This window comes from Bubalus bubalis, chromosome 8 (genome assembly GCF_019923935.1).
Source record: "Bubalus bubalis isolate 160015118507 breed Murrah chromosome 8, NDDB_SH_1, whole genome shotgun sequence".
Classification (NCBI taxonomy): domain Eukaryota; kingdom Metazoa; phylum Chordata; class Mammalia; order Artiodactyla; family Bovidae; genus Bubalus; species Bubalus bubalis.
Window position 1 is genome coordinate 112,977,530 of NC_059164.1, and position 5,634 is coordinate 112,983,163.

Sequence of the window (5,634 nt, forward strand, 5' to 3'; positions counted from 1 at the left end):
GGGTGAGCAGACTGCACCATCTGGGTCATGGGTGCGTCCTGCAATCTGCCTCCCCAGACAGGCCTGGGGTCTGAGCAGCCAGACCCCAGAATATAGGGGGTGGATGTGAAGAACTGACTCATTGGAAAAGACCCCAATGCTGGGAAAGATTGAAGCAGGAGGAGAAGGGGATGACAGAGGATGAGATGGTTGGATGGCATCACCGATGCAATGGACATAAGTTTGAGTAAACTCCAGGAGCTGGTGATGGACAAGGAGGCCTGGTGTGCTGGGCCTGGTGTGCCAGTCTGTGGGGTCGCAAAGAGTCAGACACAGCTGAACAATTGAACTGAATTGAACTGGGAATATATGTGTGGTTTGGGTTGGGGGAGTGGGGATGTCGCCAGGAGGGAGACCCTTGTCACACACACCTTCCACATCTGATGTGTACCTGCCAGAGGCTCGGATCCCTGGGTAGGGCTCTTGGTCCTATGCATTCCCCCCCCCCCCCACCCCAGGATGAGGCCAAAGTCCTCACTCTGCTGGAAGAATTGCTGGCAGGCTCCCCCACGCCAGGCTCGGCACAGCTGCAGGTGGACCCACAGCAGAAGGAGAAGAAGGTGACCAGGATCTAAAAGGGACGGGACACCCACCCCACCCGGAACCTTCTTTACAGAGTCCCCCAAAGGCTCTACCCGAGAATCGATGGGAGAGAACCCCAGGTCCCCCCTCCCTCCAGGCCCGCCCATTTCCTCCCCATGTAAAGCAGATTGTTGTTTTGTTTGTGGCTCCTCCGCAGCCAGGTGGAGATGTAAATGGGAAAAACTGAATGAGGCTGTTTTACATAATGATGATGAGGAAGCCAGAACATTTAGCGAAACAGTAACTTGTTGCTTTGAGAGACTTTCCAGGGATGGGTGGCAGAGTAAGGTGGCCCCGGGGGTGGTGCGGGCAGAAAGAGCTTCTTCAGGAAGGAGCAGCAGGATACGGCCCATATGGGGACCACCCCCAGTCCACACAGAGGAACCCCCATCTAAGAGCAGAGCCCACAGATGTAGAATTTCTTTAAGGATTTTCTTATTTTGACCATTTCAAGTATAAGAACGATAAAGAACTGCGAAGCAGGACCTTCCGGTCGTCTGCACTACGCAGGTTTGTGCAACTCACACACCCCTGAGACTCAGCTTCCTCCGCCATAAGACAGCTTGACACTTATTCCTTCCTTGCAGCCTGAGGGGCATGTGAGCCAGCGGATTTCCTTCCATATCAATAAACAAGGAGGCACAGCCATCCACGATTCCTGCCCTCCAAAGGTGAATTTTTGAGCCCAGGAAGAACAATGCCTGCTATCTGGCAGCCACTGAGCTGCCACCACTCCCTATGGTGAGCAAGGAACTAGTTCAGTTCAGTTCAGTCGCTCAGTGGTGCCCAACTCTTTGCAACCCCATGGACTGCAGCATACCAGGCTTCCCTGTCCTTCACCAACTCCCCGATCTAGCTCAAACACATGTCCATTGAATCGGTGATGCCATCCAACCATCTATCTCATCCTCTGTTGTCCCCTTCTCCTCCAGCAAGGAAACTAAGGAAGTGAAAAATCAAATTGCAGGATGCTGGCCCCAGATAGCGGTGATGCATGTTAAAGGAATGATTTCAGTGAGCCCAGACTCTAGCATCTTCCCATGCATAGTGTGCTCAGTAGCTCAGTCATGTCTGACTCTTTGCGACCCCATGGACTGTAGCCAGCCAGGCTTCTCTGTCTATGGGGATTCTTCAGGCAAGAATACTGGAGTGGGTAACTATTCCCTTCTCCAGGGGATCTTCCTGACCCAGGAATCAAACCAGGGTCTCCTGCATTGCAGGCGGATTCTTTAGCAGCTGAGCTACCAAGGAAGTCCCATACGTAGAAAAACACTAAATTCCTTAACATGAGATGTCTGGTGTTCCTTAATTAACAATAATATTTTTATGTTCAGACTACCTGCCCCTTGTCACAAACTTCTATATAACCTGACTCCTCTCCCCGGCCCCCACGTACTCGGAACAGTCTTCTCCCAGTTACTTGAAGATACTGTCTCCCGGGCTTGAAGTTCTAGAACTTCCCACCAAATAAAACCTGACTCTTAACTTCTAGGCCGTGACTAGAGGTGCAACTTCAGGGATGGGAGTGCTCTTCACGACCCCCTTAGGTCTCATTTCCTCTTCCAGCCCTATCCCCTCCATACTCACTGCCCCACAGCCCTTGACGCTGGGGCTGCTCTGTCTGCCCTTTGACTCTCTTCCCTCCCCGCCCATTCCCACACCCTGGCCTCACAGTCCCCCCTCAACCCCAGAAAAACCAAGGACCTACATCAATCTGCTGAAGCCCATCACTTCCCAAGTGACACTGACGTCCCCGCACGGCAGGCGTCTCATCCCTGCTCCCAGTGAAGCTGGCAAAGGCACCTTCCTGCTCTTGGCATCTGTGCTTCTCCCCAAAGCCTCCTGCATCAGGCTTTAGCGACACAGGGCCACGCTTATTTACAGAGGCCATGGCAGTGACACAGTGGGGTCCCAGCCACGTCCTGTTCCAAGTGCTGCCAGACAGGGAAAGTGGGCCCTGGATTAGCCAAAAGATGCTCCATGACCAGGTAGGGTGTAAACCGGTCTGCCCAGGGGCCAGGGATCTTTCCACCTAACCTCTAGTATTTCTAAACCTCCAAGACTGGTTTTTGCAATTTGAACTCTACTCTGGACAGAGCTGGCCACTGGGGCTCGTAGCAGCGGTCAGCAGAAGGAAGGATAATATGTTCACCTACAGCAGCAGCCATCCATTTGTTCGGGCGGCTGCAAGGTTAGGCTCCCTTGACGTTCATTTCCTGCTCAGAAAGGCGGTGAGTCATCTCCCTCCTGCTTCTTCTCCTTTAAGTATTGCTCTGAGACCAGAGTCTGCAGAAGGAGAGGTCACATGGAACCCTTTATTTAGCATCGAAGTTCTCAGCCTGGGGGCGGGGAGCACCCCGTGGGGTAGCTGGAAACAGCCCTGGTAAGTTCTGAGCACACACCTGAGCCAAGAAGCTCAGTGCAGCCGGGAAGTCCTGGAAGTCCACTGACGTTCAATCGCTGTCTTGCGGTTGAGGTCAAGTTAGCAAGATGGGGTGCAGACAGCTGGGAAAAGACAGATAGCCCAGGAAAGCACCCCGGCTTAAGCAGCTTAGAGCGGTGCTTTGTTGAAAGACGGGCTGTCTGCTGTGTGTCCACCAGGTGGCGCAGGACACCTCAGCGGTCAGCTCCCACTCGCAGCCTGGTGCACATTGCTGATCTCGCTGCGATTGGAAATGTGCACAGGTACAAGGCTATAACTTGACCAATAATATTTTCATTTGGACTAAGTTCAGCCAAATTTAACACAACAGTAAAGTGGCGACTTTGGCAAGAGAGAAATTTTATTTGTTTCTGTGTGAAAAGTGTCCTGGGCTGGTATAAGAGCTCCACAAAGGTGTGCATCCACAGTGCAGCCATCTAGGATGGCCCTCAGCCTCCCACTCCAGAGTGGCTGCTAGAGCTCCAGCCATCACATCTGAGTACTATGGTGTAGGATAGAGGAGGGGAGATGTCCCCCTGCTCTAAGGAACTTTCTCAGAATTCAAAGACATCAATTCATCAGCCAGAAGGGAGGCTGGAGACTAGAGTTCTTTACCTGATCATTGCCATCCCTAAATAATTTCATGGCTCTGTTTGGAAAAAAAAAAAAGAAAGAAAGAAAGAAAATGTAAGAAAGGAGAGCTGAAAGCAGCTAGCATCCTCGGCCAAATACCAACATAGGATGCTAAAAATTCCTTTATGCCAACACAGCATATTTCCCAACCCCCGGAAATCAGGACATTGAGGACTCCTTCATTGCCTGCCCTTTTTTTAACTTTTTATTTTGCATTGGGGTATAACCACATAACAGTGTTGTGATAGTTTCAGGTGGACAGCAAAGGGGCTCAGCCATACATATGCATGTGTCCATTCGGCCCCTAAGCTCGCCTCCCATCCTGCCTGCCCTTTATTGATGGGGCTCCCACATGTGTGTCCCATGTCCAGATTCTTCTCCTAAACCCCAGGATCTGCACATCTTCCTAAACGTCCTGCAGGAATCCAAGCCAGCTCAGCGCCCCCCATCCCAGTCCGCATCCACCCGCTCTTCCTCCTGCTCTCCCGGCTCCAGGGCTCCATCCTCCAGTCCCCACCTAAGCCGAGAACCAGGAAGCCATCCTGGGTGCCCTGCTCCCCACACAGCCACCCTGTTTATCCTTATATTCCCTCTTCTTCCCACTCCTGGACCACACTTCAGAGACGGGATGCAGAGGCCCCGCCCCTGAGCTTAGCGAGTAGCGCCCATCTCTGCAGAAACAACCGGAAACTGGGCCGGGACTGCAGAGACTCCCCCTCCCTGGGGGCGGAGTATTGCAGGGGTGCCGCTGGGGTGGCGGAGGTCTGGCAGAGACCAGGGTCTGAGTGGCCCAGGCAGGGAGGGAAGAATTTGGGCAGGGTGGCAGCTTGAGGCAAGGCCCAGAGAAGAGAAACGTCGCTGGCAACTGCAGGGTCCCCTGTGACGGAAAGTGAAAGTGTTAGTCCCTGAGTCGTGTCCAACTCTTTGGGACCCCATGGATTGTAGCCCGCCAGGCTCCTCTGTCCACGGGATTCTCCAGGCAAGAATACTGGAGTGGGTTGTTATTTCCTTCTCCAGGGTATCTTCCCAATCCGGGGATTAAACCTAGGTCTCCCACATTGCAGGCAGATTCTTTACCATCTGAGCCACCAAGGAAGCTCCCCTGTGACTGAAGCAGGAGCAGAAGGTGTAAGTTGCCATCTAAGGCTCAGGGGGGCCCTTGGGATTTACTAGGATTTACTCGGGGTTCTCTGCAGGGTGGGGGGATGGGATCTATGATGGAACACAATGACAGCCAGGAACGGGGCTTGAGAGGAATGAACGAGGAGGCAGAGAGACCATTTATGCTGCAAGTATTGGTGCCAGAGACCGAAGATGTCAAATCAGGGTGGTGGGGCATTAGAACGAGAGGTAGATTCCAGAACAACCCCGGAAGTAAAGAGCCATGTGTGTTGACGGGATGTAGAAAAGGAAGGAAAGGGAGCAGCCCTAGAGACTTGCAGCCTGGGTGCAGGGGTGTGCCAGGACCCTGAGACAGTCCCGGGGGCAGAAGGGCCTGCTGGGGACAAATGGGGAGGAAGAGGTCGGCCCAAGGGCGCACAAAGAGCATGGACCCCCAAATGGAGAAAACCCAGCTGGGAGGGGTAGACAGGCACAGGCACCGATAGCTAAGGAGCGGGAGGGGAGCCTGGGGAAGGCTCACGGAGGGAGTGCAGAAGGAGCCTTAGTAGTGCTGATGGTTCCCTATAGCCTACCAGGCCCCTCTGTTCATGGAATTTTCCAGGCAAGAATACTGGAGTGGGTTGCCATTCCCTTCTCCAGAGGATCTTCCCAACCCAAGGATCAAACAAGGAACCTTGGAAAGAGGGGCCAAATTTAGATACAGAGGCTGAGAAAATGAGAACCAGAGGGAGAAAGACAGAGATAGAGCGAGAGACAGAGATAAACAGAGAGACACAGAGACAGACACAGAAGCTGAGTGCCGAACAGTTGATGCTCTTGAAGTGTGGTATTGGAGA